The sequence below is a fragment of the Erpetoichthys calabaricus genome, chromosome 11 (assembly GCF_900747795.2).
Source record: "Erpetoichthys calabaricus chromosome 11, fErpCal1.3, whole genome shotgun sequence".
Taxonomy (NCBI): domain Eukaryota; kingdom Metazoa; phylum Chordata; class Cladistia; order Polypteriformes; family Polypteridae; genus Erpetoichthys; species Erpetoichthys calabaricus.
The window spans coordinates 7,254,154-7,279,109 of record NC_041404.2 but is presented as its reverse complement, the minus strand read 5'-3'; positions in this window follow the sequence as shown (position 1 = coordinate 7,279,109).

The window sequence follows — 24,956 nt, the reverse complement described above, 5'->3', positions numbered from 1 at the left end:
TGATTGGTTAGAATGTTTGTAAGTTTTAAAGTTGCTGATGAGTCAAAGAAGCGTTTTTTAACAATATGCTTCTCATGAGTGTTTTCTATCATTATTTCTATATTAAAAAGTAGAAGAAAATGGTCTGAAAGACCCGTATCAATGACCTGCTTTATATCAACTTTTAGTCCTTTAGTAATTACTAAGTCTAACGTATGACCTGCTTTATGTGTAGGCTGATTAACGAGCTGTCTCAAATCAAAAGAGTCCAGGAGGTTCATAAATTCTTTTACTTTTTGGTCACATTGATTATCTACATGAAAATTAAAGTCGCCGACTATTAAGAGTGCGTCATAGTTCGTAATTAAGATTGACATCAAGTCAGAGAATTCCTCAAAGAAAGACGCGTTGAATTTAGGAGGTCTATACACGGATAATACTAGAACGTGAGAATCTCCCTGAATAACAATGGCGAGATACTCAAAAGACTTGAACTTACCAAAACTGATATTTTTACATTTTAACCTGCTAGAGTAAATGTTTGCTAGCCCTCCACCTCTCTTTCCTTGGCGATCAGCACGAGTAAAACTGTAATCCGGAGGCGCAGATTCGATTAAAACAGCTGCGCCATCTGAGCTAAGCCACGTCTCACTTAGTGCAATAAAATCTATTTTTTTTTCACTAATAATGTCGTTGATAAAAAACGTCTTGTTAGTTAAAGCTCTAATATTTAATAGTGCCATATTCAATGTTTCGGAGGAGCAGAGATGAATACTATGTGCGTTATTGATATAGGGAACAGGAATTAAGTTATTTTTATTAGCGCCGCTCTGTGTGTATTTTTTGTTTAATCTATGATCTGTTTTTACAGTTTTAATACATTGTTCATCTAAAGTAGTAACTTTAATTAAATTATTGGCGTTTATGCCGTATTGCCTAGATTTTCTATGTGCATTAAGATTGTAAACAAAGAGACTGGGAAAAAAAGTAAAAAAAAAAAAAAAATTTAAATTAAACATAAGGAAGCAAAGGCAAGGAAGCCATGGAAAAATGACAAACACGGGTGAAAAGCACACACAGGGGAGAGAAAGAGCAAAGGTCTTAATACAAACAAAAGATGGTGGTCTGACTTAATACCTTTCTTGATAAGGTACAGTAAAAGAGGCAGTTCTTGCAGTCACAATGTCAGTTTGAGCATATACTGTATTTAGAACATTAGAACGGGCAAATCAGCCCAACAAAGCCCACCAGTCCTATTTACTTAATTCTAAAATAACATCAAGTCTTATTTTGAAAGTCCTTAAAGTCTTACTGTCTACCACAGTACTTGGAACCTTATTCCATGTGTCTATGGTTCTCTCTGTAAAGAAAAACTTCCTAATGTTTGTATGAAATATACCCTGTTCATCGTGTCCTTGGTGAACTCATTTTAAAATAACAGTCTCAATCCACTGTACTATTTCCTTTCATTATTTTAAACACTTTAATCATGTCTCCTCTTAATTTCGTTTTGCCTAAACTGAAATGGCTCAGCTCTTTTAATCTTTCCTCAAAATTCATCCCCTATAGCCCTTGAATCTGCTCAGTCACTCTTCTCTGGAAATTTTCTAGCTCTGCTATGTCCTTTTTGTACCCTGGAGACTAAAACTGTACACAGTACACCAGATGAGGCCTCACCAGTGCATTATCAAGGTTGAGTATACCTTCCTTGGACATGGACTCGAGACATCATGGGCGCTATATAACCTAACATTCTGTTAGCCTTCTTAATGGCTTCTGAACACTGTCTGGCAGTTGATAGTGCTGAGTCCACAATGACTTTATCTTATTGTTTTGGTATTGTATTTGGTTACAACTGCATCTCACTCCCTGCTCACATATGTCACACAGAATACTTTCCCCTACTGTTCTGTTCTTTGTGTGGGGAGTAATTCTGATGACTGATTTTACTGAGATTGTACTTGGTTACTATTTCTATCTCTTTATTGAATAGTTTAGTGAGATGCTATGACAGTTCATAGTTCAGTGTTGCGATCTGAAAGTATTATAATGTTCTTATTTCAAATAGTATGCAGTGTATCTTTTGTGTGATTCAGTATATTTTTTTTTTTTCATTTTTATTGTTGTAATTTATTTCCTTTAGTAATTATGCTCTGCTATCATTTGGTGGCTAAACTGGCCAAATTTTACTAAAAGGAAGTAAAGGTAACAAAACTAAACTATTTTGTCTTATTTGCAATTTTTGATCATTTTTAAGTTTTTCAAATTACCAGAAGACCCCTTTCAAATTAATCTAGATTATGCTGTTTACCCTAAATTTCACTGTTCTTCTGACATGTTATTTATGGGGCTCTTGACTTTTTAGATTAACCATCAGGATGTATTTGATAAAGTTCTTATCCTGCAGATCTTTTTCTGCTGAAACTCTGCCTCATTGGCCACAGTAAATGGCATTTGCAGACACCCAAAACTTGACACCTTAATCGTGGAACTGTAGGTCAGAGCTACAGGCACTTTCAGAGCTGTGGCAAGCTTATCGAAGAAAATTACAAAAAGTTTTGGACTCAAGCTGCAGCTGTAATCCATTCCCTGACTCTTACTAAATACAGTAAATTGCTTTTGCGCACTTGTTTTCCATGATTGATGTAATTCAAACTAGACTACGGTATTTCTTGCACATTTAGACCTTTAGTTGTGGGCCACAACTGCTACAAAACTGTTTAAATGATGTTCATGCCATATACTTTTTAACTTTTTTTTTTAACTTTTTTTTTGTGCACTGTATAATTGCACTTGATAACTTTATATTCCTTTGTGATTCTTCTGCACTTATAATCCAGTCAAGCTATTTATCCATTACTAGCAAAATACCCGCGCTTCGCAGCAGAGAAGTAGTGTGTTAAAGAGGTTATGTAAACATATATATATACATAAACATATATACATATATATACATATCTACATAAACACATATCTACATATACATATACAGTAATCCCTCGCTATATCGCGCTTCGCCTTTCGTGGCTTCACTCCATCGCGGATTTTATATGTAAGCATATTTAAATATATATCGCGGATTTTTTGCTGGTTCGCGGATTTCTGCGGACAATGGGTCTTTTAATTTCTGGTACATGCTTCCTCAGTTGGTTTGCCCAGTTGATTTCATACAAGGGACGCTATTGGCAGATGGCTGAGAAGCTACCCAACTTACTTTTCTCTCTCTCTCTCTTGCACTGACTTTCTCTGATCCTGACGTAGGGGGATTGAGCAGGGGGGCTGTTCGCACACCTAGACTATACGGACGCTCGTCTAAAAATGCTGAAAGATTTTCATGTTGCTACCTTCTGTGCAGCTGCTTCCTGAAGCGACATGCTGCACGGTGCTTCACATACTTAAAAGTTTGAAGGGCACGTATTGATTTTTGATTGAAAAACAAACTCTGTCTCTCTCTCTCTCTCTCTCCCTGCTCCTGACGGAGGGGGTGTGAGCTGCCGCCTTCAACAGCTTTGTGCCGCGGTGCTTCGCATACTTAAAAGCAAACAGCCCTATTGATTTGTTTGCTTTCCTATCTCTTTCTGACAGGCTTTGCTCCTGACGCGTACTCTTTTGAAGAGGAAGATATGTTTGCATTCTTTTAATTGTGAGACGGAACTGTCATCTCTGTCTTGTCATGGAGCACAGTTTAAACTTTTGAAAAAGAGACAAATGTTTGTTTGCAGTGTTTGAATAACGTTCCTGTCTCTCTACAACCTCCTGTGTTTCTGCGCAAATCTGTGACCCAAGCATGACAATATAAAAATAACCATATAAACATATGGTTTCTACTTCGCGGATTTTCTTATTTCGCGGGTGGCTGTGGAATGCAACCCCCGCGATGGAGGAGGGATTACTGTATATACATATACACATCCACATATACATATATATATACATATACAAATGTACATATCTACATATATATATATATACATATAAATATAGACATACATATATACATACATACATACATTCACATATATATATATATATATATATCTATATATATATATATATACATATATATATATATACTGTATATATACATATCTACTTATTGGCTCCTGTATTTAGGATATAGCGGGTTGGATAATGGATGGATGGACATTTGTATGCATAGCCCTATTTGCCCGTTTTCGTTTTTTTTCTTTCTTCAGTAATATTTCAGTAAACCCGGAGCTTGTCAGTTCAAATCCTGGTACTGACACCACTGTGTGACCCTGAGGAAGTCACTTCACCTGCCTGTGCTGCAAAAAACAAAAGTAATGTAACAAATTGTACCTCAGATGTTGCAAGTTGCTGGAATAAAGGCATAAGTCAAATAGATAAATATGTGTTATACACATAGGAAGTATTAATTTATTTTCAGTTAAGTCATCTGCAGCAAACCTTTATAAATGAGGGTTTCTCCTTTTTAGATAGTGCAAACTGTTTCTTCTTCATTGAGGTTTTCTCTTGGAGAGCTTTTTTCATTTCATTGAAAATTAAAGCAGCAGCTGCCAAATTATGTAGCTTTCTTATTAATTTTTCAACATTGTGTAAAATAACTTTATAAAGTAACATAAAAGGTTTAAATACTGGTTATCCTTTTACACTAAAATAATACTAAAGAGATACAAAAAAAGTAAAATGCATATGTTCTTTTTCTTTAAGGAGTTGTAATATGACCAAGCTGTGCAAGCTTACTGTTAAGAATGCAACGTATAGTTGTACATGAGAAAAGCAATCTTGCCTCAAATCAATGGCAACCTTTTGTAGGTCTATGAACTTAATTTAAAGTTTAGGTTTACACGGTGCTTTCTTTCTGAAGTACCTGCACTCATGAATATGTCTGTATGCGTCAGTCGCTCAAATCCCCGTGCTTCGCACCGGCGAAGTACTGCTTTTAAATTTTTATTAAGAAGAAAAGAAAACCTTTTAAAATTGAGGGAAAATATACCAATAACAGTTTGTTAAGGATCTGTTTTTTTGTGAAGCTGCCTTCACTCGAGTGATCACTTCGAGCTGACTTGCTGGCTAACCATAAGCGTTACCTGGTAGGTAACCACCCATACAATCAGATTGTGAATCAGACTACGAATGGCGTGAATGTAATTACCCCGATCTACATGCTGTCAAATAAACGAACCACACGCCGTGGCGCAATTTTAGGGGCTTCGCCTCTAGCGCTGACGTCCGAGGTTCGATTCCCGTAAGGGAGTGAAGTGAGTGGGTGATTACCTACCAGGTAACGCTTATGGTTGGCCAGCAAGTCAGGTAACATCAGCCACGGTGCCTTCGGTTGTGAGAAGCAGATCATAGAATGGATGAAAATAGTTTACTGTCAAATAATGCAAAGAGTACGCGACATGTCTTTCCCCCTTATTCTTGGCTCATCAGGCGTACACACTAACTGCACTCGCTTACAGTAATCGAACCTCGGACGTCAGCGCTAGAGGGGCTTCGCAGCGGTGAAGTATTGCTTTTAAATTTTAATTAAGAAGAAAAGAAAACCTTTTTAAATTAAGTCTTAAAAAGAGGTGTAAAGATATTGACAATAAGCTACGCAAACCCACCAAGACATGCAATCGTTTAAATCAAGGCACGAGTTGAAAAACACCATCCCATAATATTAGTTAACGATTAACACATTTCTATATGTATTGTAAGCATACAATACAACTGATAAAATGTTGTGCTTATTTATCTGGTGTACTGACATTTTTGAGCGTATAACGGCTGAAATCTAACGTGGTTTGTGCCTTTCAAAATGAAAAGAGTTTGCATTTACCTTTTTAATAAAAGGCGAGCTTTTAAGCTTGAGAAATCACCCCGTAAATGCACACGTTTAATTGCACATGTGTTAATATGTATGCTTACACAGTATTAAAAGACACTCAACAATTAACGTCATTTACCTTCGTTCCCGCGTTTGACTTGTGCTGTAAATCTCTTCCTCATTTTCAGTTCACGTGATTACGTAGGAGGCGTAATACGTGATGACGCAATACGTGACTCCGCCTCCTCCATTAGAGTATATGGACAAAAAACAGGTTCCAGTTATGACCATTACGCGTAGAATTTCGAAATGAAACCTGCCTAACTTTTGTAAGTAAGCTGTAAAGAATGAGCCTGCCAAATTTCAGCCTTCTACCTACACGGGAAGTTGGAGAATTAGTGATGAGTGAGTCAGTCAAACAGGTTCCAGTTATGACCATTATGCGTAGAATTTCGAAATGAAACCTGCCTAACTTTTGTAAGTAAGCTGTAAGGAAAGAGCCTGCCAAATTTCAGCCTTCTGCCTACACGGGAAGTTGGAGAATTAGTGATGAGTCAGTCAGTCAGTCAGTCAGTGAGGGCTTTGCCTTTTATTAGTATAGATTATGCAGACTCTCAAAACAAGTGATCTGTTCAGCTGAATATCATAGGTGTTTTTTTGACATTGTAACCTCCAGGAATCACCACTGAACTCCCAAACCACAGATACTACCACACTAAAATAGTTCTGGGTGCAAATGAACATTTTTTATTCACAAAATACTAGTGTTTACCTCCCTCAGTCCTTCTATTGCACTAGCGAGTAAGGGTCTCTATTCAATCCTGGCTGGGATGCCAGCCCACATTTGTAGGTCAATACAACATCAAAGGAATACAGAAGATTGCACACAACCTTCATGCTCAATGTATCTCATTGTATTTTACAGACCAGTCTTATCCTTAATAAGACTGTGGCTGTGCAAGCAGTAATTGGGTAGACCAACAACATACAGTATTATGTACTTCCAAAAATGCCATTGGCATTTTACTTTATATTGACCTGTTGCAAGCATTAAAGCTACATCATACTGCTGTTCAAATATAGCAACACAACCAAAACTTTGCAGTTTCACATGTTGTTCACAAACTAAGATTGCACAATTTTAGGTCATATATGACATATTTTACACTGCAAATTCAAATTTACAGCAGATCACTTTTTTTTTTAATCTTTCCCCATAACATTGCTTCCTGTGGTAATTCACCTACAAGACATTACCACTTTAAAGCATAAAAAGTCCTAAGAATAGGGTAAAGTCAACTTTTTGCAGAATAAAAAGTTAAATGAAAAACTGGATTCAGGAATAGCTTTAATTATACCGAGTCTGTACCCGCTTGTCTGGGACAGAGTGATGCTGGCAAATAGTATTTTACTCAGTATATCCCAGTGAAACAAACAATTGAGAGTCTATTTCAGCATAAGTCTGTGTATGAACAATACAGTTAAGTATCCAAGTGTATCCATTTGAAAAATATTATTCAAGGTGTGTGGGATGGTGAAAACATTACTAAAACTTTGCACAGATGGAGGGAGCAGTCTTCATTACACCTGATTCTTCATCAGGATGCCTTTGAATTAGTAATACCTCTAGGATTTGGAAAACAAAACACAAACTGCTTACTATGTATCTCATACTCGCAGAACATTTAGCACACAACATGTCAAGCATTAAGCAAATGAAGCTTGTTATACTTTGTACAGAACAAGATTACAGGTATTTTGGTCAGAAATTGGTCATGGGCACTCAAGGAACTTGGAAACAATGGAATAATTCTACCTAATGGAGAAGTCTGCAAAGATGTCTTATGTGCCATTGCTGGCGACAACCTAGGGTCATATAATATTTGAGAATTTTTTGAGAATTTTACTGGGAGTAAATATTTCTGCAGATATTCAGAGATTGACAAAGATACATTTAATGCAGACCCTCTCTTTCAGGCCACTGTTCGCATAGCACAGTCATACAAAAAGCATGCTCAGAAACTTAAGGGGGATGTAGTTCATAGTGCAGGTATAAAATTTGACTCTGTTTATTGAGCTATCTTTCTTTCATGTTTGTCAGCCAGGGCTGCCTCCATGTCTTGCACATATTTATCTGAATGCATGGTATGTTCTGACTTTGCACTGTATATCAAACATCTAGTCACTGTTGACAAACAAGTCACTTACCTTGATCTGAACAGAAGGACAAGTCAGTTTAATTTGTTTAGTTTGATGCAAATGACAGACCTTGTGAGGTGAATCCAGGGAGTGATAAAATAAGTGGACATACTGTCCAAAACTGGTGTCTGCTCAGAATGTTACCAGTGTTAATTGGAGAGAAAATTGAATCTCAGAATGAAAATGAAATATGGCAGCTCATTTTACCACTACGAGAAATTGTTGCACTTATTTGTGGACCCACCATCTCCACTGGCCAGACAGACTATTTGAGAGTCCTTATTCATGAATATCTGCATTTCAGAAAAAGTGCTTTTCCTGATCACAGACTGAAACCTAAACATCATTATATCAACCATTACCCAGAGTTCATCATCTTCTTTGGCTCATATGTGGACTTTGAGATTCAAGAGTAAGCACACATATTTACTGTACATAACTGTGTAAAGAGATTATATAAATTTAAGTATCTGTGCTCATCTCTTGCAGGGAAGCATCAACTTTTACAGGCATTTCTTAGTGCTGCCAATCTCTTCCCACCTGCCATTAAAGTGGATAAAGCAACAGAGCTTTTCCTGAGTGATTACAATGATGCCATCAGAGTAGAGCTGCATTAAGCCCAACTGATGCCATAAGCAGAAACCAACAATGGTGCCCCCCCTTCGAGCTGCCATTGCTTAACTGGTAATACATAATACTTAATAAATGTTGAAAGTAAAATCAGAGATTAAAACATACCTTGCTTATGTGCCAAATCAGTAAAAGAAATAAAAAAAAAAATAAATAAAGAGCTTAAAGGTTATGGGTTTGATGCACATATTGACTGGTAAGTTAAATGCTTGACAGAACAAGCCAGCTGTTTTTACATTTAATGAAAGCAAAACTCCTACGCCATAGAACTGGAACAAATGTGATATCTGATGACAACTTTAAACCAAACTTTTTAACTTTATCCAATGACTATGCAAACATAACATGTTTATTTTAGTCATGCAGAGCAAAGTTGAACATGGCAGGTAATGAAAATTACAAAAAACTTAGTTAAAGTTGATTTTGGTCATGTAAGACTAGGGGTGGGGGTTTTCCATGGTGCCCTAAGCACTCGCTTATTTTGCTTAATCCAGGGCTGCATCAAAGAATTCAAGTAAGGTTGTAATTTTCAGCCTGCAAATACTGATTTATCATGAAGCTAATGTGAAAGGCACATACCATCCCACTCCTTATTCAGGAAACAATCTCAGTCATCCCATAGGAGAAAGACTTTCCGAAACTAAGGTCATGAAGCTTATGGAGCTGTTTCTGGACAAAGGCAGAACCGTAACAACAGCTGCGTAAATGCGACAAGAGCTTCCACCTGCGGCTAAAGTTATTCACGTACTGAAGTAGCATTGCACAAGTACTTTGTCACCATGCCCATGTCTATCAAACACAGGAATCTCTGCAGTCTTCTTGTGACTTTACACTGTAGGAAGATAAGTAAATAAATCAAGGTAAATAAGTAATAAACATTCGATCTGTCTTTTATATAAGTAACATATAAATGTTTTTTATATATAGACCATCACAAAACATAATCACCAACAGGACTTTGCACGATACCTTGACAAGCTTTGTATGCCCTGCTGTTTCGTTGAAGGACATGCATGTGGCAGATTCAGTGGCAGGATGATGCCTAACCTCTTGCTACATCCAAACAGTGCCATCTTTTGCCTTTATGTCTGTTGCAGCTGCAATGTTCTTATGTGTAAGTGGACTTTTCTCGCAGGGATGGCTTCTGTTCTCTTTCTCTGATGTAGAACCCTCATCCTCTGAGTTCACCTCTGTTATGGCACATCTTTATTTGAAAATTAACAGTGTCAGATCAGGGGGAGTGTGAACGTGACAGAGAATAAAAGTGAATAATAAAACAAAAAGCTAACTTTTACAGGTACCATAAATTTACACTGGCTGTTACAGACTCAAATAAATCAAATGTATGTTTTTATTCTATAATAGTAGTAATAAATAGCCACTCACTACTCAAAACAGTTAATGCATGAAAGCCCTGGGATCGAACTCACCACCTCTTGACATGGAGACAGCAGTTTCTTCACCTCTGCACTAGCCAATCAGGACGTAATGTGGGTGTGTGTGTCGTACCCTATCATAATTTCTTTTACTTTGGTTAAATTCTTAACAAAACAAGTGCACTTTTTTCATATCTGTGTCTTTTGTGAAAGTGTTTATTTGATATTTGGACTTCAGTCTTCACACATACACTTCACGTCAGCATTTATTAGTATAACATGAAAAAAGTTTCTGTTCTAGTTATCTGTTCAACATTTCTTGCCTTGCATTTCTTATCATCCTGCATTTAAACAGATTGTTGTAGATATGGAACACCCATGAAATGCATGTGTTCCAAATAACGATATATTATTTTTCCTATACAATTCAAGGTACCTCACACCCAGATAAACAGACTTGAGCTGGGAGAACTTCAGCTGCGTTGGTGTAGGGGATGGGCGAGCAGGCTGCTTGCTGCTTGTGCTGATTGACACATTTGCGAAACAAAAGACACTGATGGAGAGGTGCAAAGGAATTTAAGGTGGCCCGGGATTACAAGTTTTTTCATAGGCTTCAGGGATTCTAGTGTTAATGAAACATGTCTGTCTATTAGGTGTTCAATCAATGTTTATACCATTAAGTATTTACATGGATAGTTTCAAACAGAGGATTAATAGAAAAATATGAATTATGTTTAGTTGTTTATGTTGACGTGTCCATTTTGTTTTGCTTCCCTCATGTGATGGGTGGCAAGTATTCATTTATGTTTAGTAATGAACAATGCCATTGTTTGAGTAGCTTCAGTTTCAAGAGCAGAGTAACAAATGTTTTCCAAATGCCTTTGAGACTATAAAGTTAAGTAATAATGTTTATATTTAATAAGCTACACCTCTGGAGCTGTGTTCCATATAAAATCTATGTAATTTGAGAAGGCCATATTTTAACCTTCACTAAGGCTACTGCAAGTGCTGCACTATTTTGTGTACCCATTTGTTACAGTGCAGAGCACTGGGTTAAGACTATACCATTGTATCCATATCCGTGTTTAATGCTAATTTAGAGTCAGAAATTTGGTTGGACATTTCCTTTTACTATGGGAGAAACCGTAGATGAACACAGAAAGGTATCCAGCAAAGAACTTAACCCAGCACTGTCAGGCAAAAATGCAACGGCACCAAATACTGGAAAATGGTACAGAAGGGCAGGCTTGAACAACAGATTTATCATTATAATGGTTCAATAACTGTTACAATTGTTGTTCTAATGCCAGTATTTCAAAATATGCTCACTCCTGTACATTTAGCATGCCTCCCAGGAAAGGTAATGAAAAACAGTAATGAACTACTAATTACCAACAGTTTACTCTACAACAGTTATGAAAAACAGCTTTATCCTGTTTTATGTAAAAATGGTAGCAAACCCTAAATCTTAGCAACAGTAAGGTGTTGTTAATTTTACTGTAATTTTCTAGAAACCCTGCTGCCAGTTCTTTGCTGTTTTTGACAAGAATTTTTTTACATTGTATATATATTACAATATGCAACATTGAAATATTCATTACTTCAATATTATAGAACATAAAACTGTTTGAGGCATACAATCTATGTGTACTTTATACTGTACTGATTCAACAAAATCTATTCCATGTAGAAAACATTTTAATTTTGACCCTGCCATATTTGCCACATATAAAATCTCCTCATCATTTAATAACTTCAAAAACTAGTATGTTAAAAATAGTAATAGGTAAAACACTATAATTAGTTGTTCTAAACTGAAAATTGCACATGAAAGATAATGTGTTTATATTTCAACACCATACTTATAACAGAAATGCAGATTTACAAAATATTACAATGAAATGAAAATTACAATGAAAACAGTACCACTAGCTATGGGGTAAGGATTTTTTGTCTATACTAAACCTGTTTCCGTAAAAGAAGCATACATTTAGTTACTACTAGATGCTCTAATTAAAACAATATTTGATGTGTTGTAACATTTATTAGAAATGCTTGCGGCCAGAATCCTTCCTTTTTTCATTTATATTCAGTTTCTTTGCAGCCTAGTACTTCCTTCTGTATAATTACAGCAAAACAGCAAACCTAATTATGTAAAAAGAGTAAGCCATAATGGCAAAGCACTGGCACATACTATGTCTCTAGCTTTTTCTCTAATAATATGAATAATATGTAAACATATTCTTCTGAAATGTACACCACAAAGAGAATATGATATAGTTTAAAACATTTAGCATCTGTCCATGATGGGCAAAAAGTCCTTTTTTATTTTTAGGTGTGCATGTTCCTTAATAAAAGAACTTTTAAAATGAATTTCATAACTGCTTATTACGACAGTTTAATTTATCATACTAGATTTAGGAAATCTTTATCCATTATAAATAACTTATGTGCAAATGGAGAATTTTCTAAATATATATCAGTAAATGGGAATATGACTAATTAGGTAATACTGTATGGTTAGAGGACAATGTATTCTGCATCATCATGATATTAATATTAGCTGAATATTTAAAATACTATAATCCAAAAGGAAACCTTATCTCAATCATTATTAACCTAAATAACAAAAAACAGACAGCAATACAATTAGTCTCAAGCAATTTCAAAGCAATAATCAATACACAAAACTTTGCTGTTGTAGGAGTTGGTGAATTTCTGTGGTGTTAAAATTTTAAAGATGAGTACTAAGGGTTAAATTGTATTTCGAACCATGCAGCAGTCATGACTTATATTTTATTTAGGCCCATAATTGTATTAGCTCATAGTTGCTCTTAGCCCGTGTTTCCTTATTTATTTCTATTACCTTAGCTTAGACATTGACTTAGGAAAATAAAGCAGCAGCAGTGTTAGGACTCTTAAGTTTCTTTCTGTGGTTTGTACTAGGACAGCTGCCTGTGAAGCTTGTTTCAAAATTAGCCTTCCTGTTAGTTTTCAAGATCATTTTGTTCTTTCAGAGAAATTACACTTGTTAAGAGATAAATGATGACATATGTGTGAACTTATAAAAGCAGCCTGCTCAATGCAACGAGCACACACACCTTAGGGGCTGCAGCAGGGCCCTAGCAGGGCATAGGGAGTTTGTGTGTGTCTAGCAATAAACCCTTTGCTTCAGACTGATCAATGCTTAAAGTGTTTCATTTATTTTATTTAGGTAAATTCTTACTGAACCCCTTCATTGTGCTGGGAGGCTCATTTGATTTGTCTACTGTTACATTCATTTCTAGATGCAGTAAGTCTTTCACATGACAACTCCATTACTGTGTTTGGTTTCAACTCTTCAATCCTCAGTAAATCCCACTGGGTTTTATTTTAATATTATTAATGCTATGCTGAATAATAATATTGGCTGGCATGTATAACAACTTTAAAATATACAGTACTTCTTTACATTTTACCAAAGGAAGAATATATCAAAAAATGATATTGTGAGATTTCCCAGCCTGACAGTTGTGCATTTAATTGCAATATATCTCAACCAGTAAAACACTGAAAGATCATCTATGGATAAATAAAAGCAGTTTTCTAAAAGCTATTCATTAATATATACAATCTATAAAATTTAGATGGGGCTAAGTATAACTTGATTATTTTCAAGTCCATGATCCATGAAGCTCAAAAAATCATTTACTTGTAATGTGTGTTATCCATTCCAATATCCCTTTCTATATTGAGTGCTTATTGAGCTTTTTTGCTGTAAAAAAGTTGTTACTGTTAATTATTGGAAGTTGTGTAACACAGAAAACTTATGCAGTATAAATTAATAATATCAATGTAGTATTAAGGCCATAATATGAAATCTGTACTGTAAACAGGCATAGGAATGACAAAAAATGGAAAAAACATCAATTGCAGACATGTTAATAACTTTTCATAGATTTTAGTTAAGATAATTGTCATGGCGTGTAAAGTATAACATATGGAATTTATATGTTAAAACGTTACAATGTGGAACAAAACTGGAAAGCATTGTTTGGTGCTGTTGTTGCCAGAGTCTTGGGATTTTATGCTATACCAATTCCATTTTTTTCTGGTTGTATTCACTTACTTCACTTTCACTCTACATCCAACAATAGATCAGGTTAGTAGGTTTGGATACGACTGTACCATGTGACAGACTGTCACTTTATTCATTGTTAATTGTGGTCTTAACTCTGATATCACTGTGAGCTTAAACTGTACACTATTGACTTGTATGGTAATAAAAATGTTAAAATAAATTATAGTTAACAAAGTTCAACTATTTTTTTCAATCTAACACAATACTTTCATCAAAATAATAACTTCAAAATTTATTTCTTACTTTGAGAAAGATTTGTAGGTTGGAAGAATTTAATTTTGTTTGTGACATCAAATAATTTGTGCTTGCAATTTCCTTAGACAATTTAGGAGTTTCCTAAAGCTGCATGATCATATTGAACTGATAAATGATGAAAATGGTAGAATTGTTAAAAACTGCATTATAAAAAGAAAAAATAAAGTTTCAATATGCTTACATTAATTTGATAACACCATATCTACAACAAACTATGAAAATAGGCAACCTATGAAAGAAGACGCTGTCTCAATGAACAAGAAGAAAATTAGCTTCATTTCAGCCATATTCTACATTCAAAATAAATTACTTTTTTAATTTATAAGAAACGTTACATAACATTGTGTGGGATTAGATTGAACAATTTGGCTTTTAAAGTTGTGCTAAGACAGTTTTATACCTATTTTATGGCCCATTTCAGAATCCTTCCTGTATTTCATGTCTCTTGGTTAAAGTTAGTTTGCACTAATCCTTACTTTCATTCTCTTCCACTGCCTATCCCAGTTGAAACTGATGGTCAACAAGAATTTGAGGTCTAATGCATTCTGGGTTCCTGCTGTAGGGATTCCTCTCTGGAGTTTTTGATTCATTGTTAGGGGTTATGGTCCTGCAGGACATTCTTGGGTTCCTTTCTGCAATCTTCATGCCCTGTGGCTTTTCTGGTCTTTTAATCATTTCAGTTCTTGAAAGTCAGACAGAGACATTCAGAGTTCACTCCATAAAAGGGGGCTCTGTTATGATTGTACATTTTTCCTAGGCTTTACACATTTTTTTTTCGTTAAGCATTTTTTTCTTTTGTTTTACTTCAAACAGAACTCTATATACTTTCATTTTCTTTTTCAGATACATGTTTGAGCATACTTAGTTTTATTGACCATCTTGTTTTTAATGGACCCAAACAATTTTCACCTGATTCAAAAGTCACAGAGTATGATGAGTTTTATGTAACAACATCTCTAAGTCTGTTGATAACCACTGAAATCATTTTTGCAAGTGATTTAGTTAGATGTTTCTGGTTACAGACTTTTTGCTTTGTACTTTTAGACACACAATTGTTAATTGTTTCTGGTAACAAACCCATGAAAAGTTTTCAACTATGCTTTATCTTCTGATCTTTGCTGTCTGCCTCAGACCTTGGTCTGTGTCAGAATAGTGATGTCCTCATGATGGCACAAAATTATAACAAAAAACACATTTATTGGTTTTCACTTCTCACAGATACTAGTTTCCTCCATTTTTGTAGGATGTGGACTGAAAACTGACATTATTTGGAAAAAATGATTAACCTAAGAGAGGTGAGGAACTGTGGTTCTTAGAAGCAGAAGGGTTGAGACTGTGTCTACTGAGTAACTGTGACCAGAAGATCCTAAGGTTTTCTGGTGTATTTTCTCCTGATTGAGCTGAACTGTGGTGACACTTAGCATGGCAATGGCGTCTTTTCTAGGGTGAGACCTCAGAGTACATGGGAAACAATGGTATCATCAATAATAAACTAGGCGGCACGGTGGCACAGTGGTAGCTCTGCTGCCTCGCAGTTAGGAGACCTGGGTTCGCTTCCCAGGTCCTCCCTGTGTGGAGTTTGCATGTTCTTCCCGTGTCTGCATGGGTTTCCTCCGGGTGCTCCGGTTTCCTCCCACAGTCCAAAGACATGCAGGTTAGGTGCATTGACAATCCGAAATTGTCCCTAGTGTGTGCTTGGTGTGTGGGTGTGTGTACCCTGCAGTGGGCTGGTGCCCTTCCCGGGGTTTGTTTCCTGCCTTGCACTCTGTGTTGGCTGGGATTGGCTCCAGCAGACCCCCGTGACCCTGTAGTTAGGATATAGCGGGTTGGATAATGGATGGGTGGATAAATTCAGCATAAGATCATCACCACTCTGTGCCTGTTCAGAAAAAAACAATTAATTTTAAAGATGAAATTGCAGTGTTTCTTCTGATAAGGGAATGATAACCTGAGTCTTGGAGTACTCTATAGATGTATGTTTTTTGATGTGCACAGATTTTTAAATTAAACATAGATTCTTACCTTTCCTTCAACTCCATGCTTAATTTGCTTACTTATTGACTATTGTATTCCCTGCAGCCAATGCAGTGTGCAGAATGAGCAGATCATTCATTGTCATTGACAGCGGGTTTGATTCTGCAAGCTGCTCTAAAGGCCTTTAAAACTGAATAGTGATTAGCAAGTAAGAGGGTGAATACATTGCTGTTCACTAAAAGCAACAACAGCTGTGCACACTTTCCTACTTTTCACACTGAAGATATCTTTGACTCCACAGGCTGATTACAAAATGAGATCATTTTAAGTCTGCATAAGTAAAGACTTCAATGAAAGGCAGGAAATAAAAACTATTACCACTGAGGCAATCTTAAGCCACATTTCCAATCTTCTACTTCAGAATATTTGCTTTGAGTGTCAAAATAAAAGACACTTCTCTTAGAAGAATGTATTTCATGTTGAATGCACAGTCGTTTTGGGCATTGATCTATCATTTACTAAACAACTGTTTAATAACACTGTGCCTACTAGAATAGAGAACATAAACTTTTAAAATACTTTGTTAATATTTTCTATGTAAAAAGAATACTCCTCTCAAAAACAATAACTTTTTTTTATCTGTTACTTATCTTGTGTCTGCTGTGGCCTGGCACCCTGCCCAGGATTTGTTCCTGCCTTGTGCCCTGTGTTGGCTGGGATTGGCTCTAGCAGACCCCCTTGACCCTGTGTTCGGATATAGCGAGTTGGACAATGACTGACTGACTGACTTATCTTGTGCTGTTTGTAGTGATGTCCAAAAAAAAATAATAATCTCATGTTTTCATTGAAAACAGAGATAAAAAAAAATTTCTTATATAATAGACTTCAATGAGGGCTAATGGACGTCATCACTGAAAAAAGCAAAATGCATTATAATGTCAAAGCAGGAATCTCAAGTTACTCCTGTGGCATAATTCACATGTCAGTTATCCTGTCAAATGTTTGCAACATCCAAATCTCATGCATTTTATGTTACTATATTGTTAAATAAATATTTCTGCAAAATGAAGGTAGTGAACAAAAGTGAAGTGTGTTCAAACTGGATCTAGCAATTAAACTAAAGACTTATCTTCACTTAATTGTCAAGAATCCCATCTTTAATTCAAATGCACAGAATTCTGGGAATGACATCTTTCCTGCTGACATTCGACACAGAGTTTTCAGTAAGCAACTGTTAATAATATTTTATCAAAAAATGCACACATTTTGGATATTTTGACCATACAAATAGATAATGGACAGATGGATTATGTCATATGAGATATGTCAGATTTTTTTTTTTCATTTTCCCATGCACATTTATTACATTGTTTTTCGTAGTTCTGAACTAGTCACAGCAACTGTAGAAGTTAAATCTTCAATATGTAATTTCTCTATGAATATGCAAGATTAAATGGTTTTCTCATCTACCACTACAAACAACATGAGGTAAGTAACATATAAAATAATATCATTTTAGGGTGGAGCATTTCTTCACACTAACAGCCTGGATTACAAAGGAAACTGCAGATCATGCTTCCCAGGCCAGATCAATAAATCAGACCAAAAATGTAATTCCTTTTCTAGCATTCCTACAACATAGATAAGCAGTGTTATTTCCATGTCTTTGAAACATCTGAAAATAAACAGGAATAATAAAGGACTTTTTGATCAGAAATTCTATTATTAAGTACTAAAATGTAAATAAGATTACCCCCTCCCATCTTCGTTGACTACAAAAAGTCCACGTTTAACTTTATATTTTGCTATTGTAGATATTTCATATGAATTTAAGTGTTTTTATAAGTACTTATAAGATTCAAATAACTTATTTATGAGGTAAAATAGATTAAGAGTTTTACCTTAAATAATTATGACAACTTGCAACCTGTAATGAATAATGCTTGTAAACTAAAATTAAAATGTAAGAGAAATGGAGAAATCGAAAGCTGTAAATTGCAGAGACATATACCCAAGTTAGTAGATTGTATATGCAGCAGCTTGATACAGAACTTGTGATTTTTGAGAACAATGAACATGATTTTGTTCAGGTTTAACAGAGAATCAAGAAAAAGTGGAGGAGGTGGATTTTTTTTACAGTTGAAGTGCTAAAGATTTCCAAGTGGGATTGAGGACCAGTGTGCTATCTGTAAGCAGCTTGTGGTGCAGCACTATCGCTTAGTGTCTAGTAGTTTTTACATATCATAAAAGCAGCTAATAATATTAATAATGATATATTTTATTTATATATCGCCTTTCAGCTGAGGCAAAGCCTGCCTTCTTCTAAAGGCAATATGTCTCATTCACCTCTATTAGGGTCTATGTATTAACACATATTAGTCAGCTCCCTCTTAGACTTCAATGGCCGCACTTTCTCTAATTCAACTAGATGTTGTTTCCACGAATGGCAGTTCATCGTTAGCCAGGTGATTCTTTACAGTGTCAGAATGGCAATTCCTCATTTAGTATGGGGCCATTCTAAATATACTACGGCCCAAATGTATGCCAAACTAAAATGTGTTAAAATAGATTTAAATAAATAAATTTAAAATGAACAATTCAGTGTAAAGATTCCTGCTTTTAATGAGGATAAAAATACATAATTTGCATATAAACCCAATTTTTATTCCCATTTTTGCCAAGAATAATCCTCAGGGCATATTAATTAAAATATATAAAATGGTAGACACTATGCTAAATGAATCACACTCCAAATAATTTGTGGGTTTAGGAAGGTACAACATTCTTATCCTGCAGGCAATATGCCGAAGCAATGAAAAATCTCTAAAAATATTTGGTTATACTTACTAATAACAAAACTATTGAAAACAGATTAAATGGTGTTATGCTTAGTAATAAAATCAATTCAGTTGAATAAGATAAATGAGAAATGGTTCCTTGTCTGCTTTGTTCCTGTTCTGCACTAGATGTGAATAGGCTCCTTACCTGTAATCTTGAATTGGACTAAAGAGTCATATAATTAAATAATGGGCATATTATCTGAAATAGAAGGTAAGAAAATTGAAAAAAAAAGATCTAGAAAAAACTGCAGAACTAAGCCACAAACAAATATAAGTTTAGTATACAGCAAGAGGTCTATTAAATAACTGTCCAATTCTGAAGAATTAGCCATTACCAAACTAACTAATACTCATGGAGTGCATTTTCTTTCTATTTTTATACCATCAATATACACGTTTCATCTTTAAAACAAGATATTATCAGCAGCACAAGTCAGTTAAATAAAGGATTGATTTACTGTTACTGATAATTCTGCAGTTCACTTTTTTAGATTTTCCTTATACCTGTTATTTGAATTGAGTTCAAATTATTCTTTTGAAATAAATTTTTAACTTGCAACTTTAAAATGCAGCATTCTCTGATTACAAAGAAAATTCAGACTACAGCACAAAATGATGTACAACAAAAACACAATGCTGGAGAAAGAAAATATCACAAAATATACACAAAGAAATGTACTTCTTTAATACTTTTACTAGTATTATTTGCTTAAAAATGAAGACAGATAATAAGACTCAGATCAATCAAGGAAATGCCTAGTACTACATTACATATGTTTAGATCAATCTCAATAGCTTTGTCTTACCCAGATCCTTCAGATATGTGATGAGGCACCCAAATGTGCAGAAAAATTGAGCATACCATGACATGAAAAAAGGTTAGCAGAGTTTGTTTTTTTAATAAATTCTTGCTGCTTACTTGGTACATTTCTTGTAGCGAAAATTTGACTTTTTTTTCTTACTGAATTATGACGAGAGTACTCTTTTGTTTCAGTAAGATAAGGCATCAAAAAAGTAACTGTAGTGTAAGATATCACAATATATTTTTTGACAAACTTTTACCCTTTTAGGTGTTGCTTTGAATAATACCATTAAAGGAATTTGACTAAATGTTATTGCAAAATGAACAAATAAGCAAAGATTGTTTAAACCAATATGGCCTCACTGGCCATCCCCTAAACATCTGCCCTAGAAAATCAGGCACTTGACTGAATTGTTACATTCAGGGGCTTGTCATGATAAACTTTCTGAAAATCAGATATATTTTGGATATCAGATACTGAAGAAGTCTGGTGTCTAAAGTGGGAAATATAATTATTCCCTTTGTTTCCTGTCTAGCCACTAAGTCATAGCCCAATGAAAATCTGTAACAACAACCTGGCTCCACTAACCAGTATGCCATTAGAAAATGTTTAGATTGCTAAATCTAATGAAAAAGGGAGAATAAAGGATATTCTCATTACAACATTTTGTGCAATTTTGGAACAAGGCTATTGCCTGACAAGCTTACTGACAAATCATTCTCAGAATGAAACAGGGATTTCCTGCTGAGACCCCAACCCTTTATCCTTATTTAGTCCATGCTTTGACATGGTTCACAGCTTAGGCAAACAAGAACAACTAACTCTGGAGTATGAAAAATGTCAAGCAGTGGGGATAATCATTGTGCTGGAAATTTAGCTGGAAATTAGAGTAATGATTTAAGAACTGGAGTTATACAGTCATATGTTTACTTTTAATGGTAATTGCTGCTGCCATGTTTTGAATTAACAGTTCAACAAAAAGATAGCGATGTGAGCACCCTGAAAATAAAGCATTGCAACAGTCCATTCCACTTGAAACAAAAAGCTCTTCCATATTAATCTGCATTCACTTCTCTGTATTTTAAAGCTGGGTTTATAAGGTGTGGAAATGTGATGAGCAAAATTTAAACCTGTCAGAGATAACACCTAAAGTGTAGATGGACTCAGATGAAATACATTTTTAGTAAATATAAGGGTTAAATTGTACTGAAAACACGGATACCATTTTTAAATTACCCTTTGATATATACACTAGTCTCTAAGAATCTTGATTTTGTGGCATGTTGCAGAGAATAATTATGAAGTATTTCAATTAAGAGGGAAAATGCAGGTATTGCTTTAAGAATACAATTGATTATAATTACCTGTACATGGAATTTAAGGGTTTGCTAGCAATAATATAAACTTGTTAGTCAGTTTTTAACTTCTGCATTTTTGTAAATCTGTGGCACTTTGTGGATACAGGTACATACAAGAAATAATATAGTATTTTTCAGCATTTTAATCAGTACAGAATTACATTGCCAGAGTTTTTCCAGTCTATCAGAACATTTGGAACTTTGGTTGTACCAAACTTCCTTCTGCTCTGTTATGGTTGTCTCTTTGTTTTAAATGTGATTTTGTTTTCTGTTAATCTTTTAATTTATCCCCACTCTCTTGTCTGTTCTTTATTTACTTCGTTGTATAGTTGGTAATTTTCCCAGGTGCCTTTATGCACTAATTTGCAATAGGGTTTTCAGGGCTTCTTGAACATCTCTGTAATAAATACTATCTGATTGCCCCAGTTGTTATAACATTTTTGTTATGCTATTTTTTACTCTTGCTTTTGCTGTTGGTTTCTCTTACTTTTACAGACTGCCTATTATTGGATTGTCTTTTTGGTAATTAGTACTTATTTTAGATTTTTATACTGATTATTTATTTTTTGCTTTGGTGTATTGTTTTCTTTGAACTCTTATTTATATTTTTTATACCCTTCATTGCAGAGGTGTAGCTAGGGTTTTCAGCGCCCGGGGACAACTGAAGATTTCGCACCCCCTCCTGTTTGCCAAAATGCAATGGGGAAGGGAAAGAAACATCAGTTTGGCGCCCCCTGGATGCTGCGCCCAGGGACAGATGTCCCCCCTTGCTCCTCCCCCCCAGCTGCGCCACTGCTTCATTGTTAGATTTTTCTCTTTACGTAAGTTAATAAATTACTGTAAAATACTCATTAAGGGTTTATTTATTTTGGACAGGGATTTTGGCAGTTCCCCTCTCCCCTTTAGAGATTGTTTCTGGGCCTCAGGCCTTCTTTATGTTATAGAGGACTAAATTCAATAACAGGTTCTAGGTTGGTAAAGCAGTGGTGCTTCTTTCCTTAAAGGCTTCCACTTATCCAGAAAAACAACAGGACAGGATTCAATCTTAAACCATAAAGAAATTATTTAGTTATGTCATTAGGAGTACAATAAAAATGAAAGGCATTTTTTAAAAATATTATTTCTTACTGCATTAACTCTCTCAACAAGTGATAAGTGTATAAAGTCCCTGCCTAGTGTACTTCAGAAGAGATTAAAACTGAATAACCACAAAGAAGTATTGGAAAATTGTGTGTGTGTGTGCGACTGTAAAAATTAAATAGGTTTATGTAATGTGATGAAAGCAAATTGTTCAAATCTTTGAAGTTCTGACACTGCAAGTACAGATATTTGTAGGAAAGCCTGTTTTACTCAGAAACAGAGTCATGTAAAAAAAATCAGTGACATTGTGATCTGTAGCGAGAGTAGGGAGCAGGTTGAGAAGACCCTGGAGAGGTAGAGATATGCTCTACAGAGAAGAGGAATGAAGGTCAGTAGGAACAAGACAGAATACATGTGTGTAAATGAGAAGGTGGTCAGTGGAATGGTGAGGATGCAGGGAGTAGCGTTGGCGAAGGTGGATGAGTTTAAATACTTGGGATCAACAGTACAGAGTAATGGGGATTGTGGAAGAGAGGTGAAAAAGAGTGCAGGCAGGGTGGAATGGGTGGAGAAGAATGTCAGGAGTGATTTGTGACAGACGGATATCAGCAAGAGTGAAAGGGAAGGTCTACAGGACAGTAGTGAGACCAGCTATGTTATATGGACTGGAGACGGTAGCATCGACCAAAAAACAAGAAACAGAGCTGGAAGTGGCAGAGTTAAAGACGTTAAGATTTGCATTGGGTGTGATGAGGATGGACAGGATTAGGAATGAGTACATTACAGGGTCAGCTCAAGTTGGACGGTTGGGAGACAAAGTCAGAGAGGTGAGATTGAGTTGGTTTGGAAATGTGCAGAGGAGAGATATATTGGGAAAAGGATGTTAAGGATAGAGCTGCCAGGCAAGATGAAAAGAGAAAGGCCTAAGAGAAGGTTTATGGACGTGATGAGAGAGGACATGAAAGTGGTGGGTGTAATGGAGCAAGATGCAGAGGACAGAATTTGGAAAGAGATTATCCACTGTGGCGAACCCTAACGGAAGATGAAGATGAAGAAGAAGAATCATTTAGTCTTTACCAAGTCCTTAGACAACTATGTAACAAGTAATCTGTGGGAGCAGGTGCCCGGCTAGTTTTATAACAGTCTTTTAAAAATAGTTCTGGTAGAGAAAAACATACGCTGCAAAAAAAAAAAAAAAAGCAAAACAACAAAAATAAGGGGTTACCCTTACGTAAACAAACTCAGTTCACAGTAAAAAATCTGCCTTAAATATGTTTGTAAAAATGTGTCTCTGATTTAGCCAAAAACCAAAGCTCCTGTGCTACACTTAACACCTGACTGATGTTAACACCTGATTGATTACAAAGAGATGAAAATCAAAAATTTAAAAGTTAATCTAGAAATACTGTAAAGCAAAATTAAACCATACTGTAAAAACAGAAACAAAACTCTACAAAATCAAACACGCACTCCCCAGTGTCTATCTTTTCCAGCTTCCCTATCCTTGCACTTGCGCTGGCCTACAGCATCCTGTTTAGAATGATTCTCCAACCACAGTGCTTGTCGTACTTTACTGGAAGCCGGCCGTAGAATTCGAACCTCCAGTGACCTTCACGTGAAGACATCCATTTAAAACAGAATGGAAAACAAAGTAAGTTTTAATCGGATTATTAGACGCTCTACATTAATTGATGTCAAGGCTACCAGTATCTTGAGTGTGTAAACAGATTAGGCATAGAGCAGTGTCACCAAATCCCAAGGCAGGATCCCATGAAAAGAAAGAGAATAAAGGAGGGTTAGTAACGGTTCATAATTATTGTATTTCTTAGATTTTTGAACACGACTAACAAACAGTACAAATGGTTTAGTTACACAACTTCAAAATGAACACATCAGTATTTCATAGGTCAGAAAGTTTGCAAATAGCAACAAGTATAAAACAATGTTCTCTGAACAAATAAGACAAGTACTTTTTGGGGTGTTGTGCATATTATGACATTAGGTACAAACCAAACAAAGCAAGAATGTCCTACCAGTCGTCATGGTGGTGGAAAGTTGAAGATTTGTTTTTTTTTTGCAGTAGCAGAAACTAACCTGGACACATTACAATCATGGAGTTTACCATGACCTCTTGTTTACATTGGATCTTTCTACAGGAGAATGTGAAGTTATTTCTCTGACAAATGACTGGATTTAGATCATATAACAGTACAATGATTCTAAGTACATCAGCAAATCTACAACTGAATAGCTGAAAAAGAGAAGAATTGGTGTTTCACAATGGAATGGTCAAAGTCCAGACCTCAAATAGACTTGGATTCTGTGGCACTAACTGAAGAGAGCTGGACAGAAAATAAAGGTCTTCAAACATTAATGAACTGAAGCAATTCTGTAATAGGAAGCGGGTAACATTCCTCCAAAGAGGCGTGAAAGACTAAAACTAATAAAGTAAATTACAGCTTCAAGTTCAGGTTATTTATACTACAAAATTTTACAAAATCCTGAATCATGTTTACTTTTTTGGCACATGGAATGTAGAAGTTAA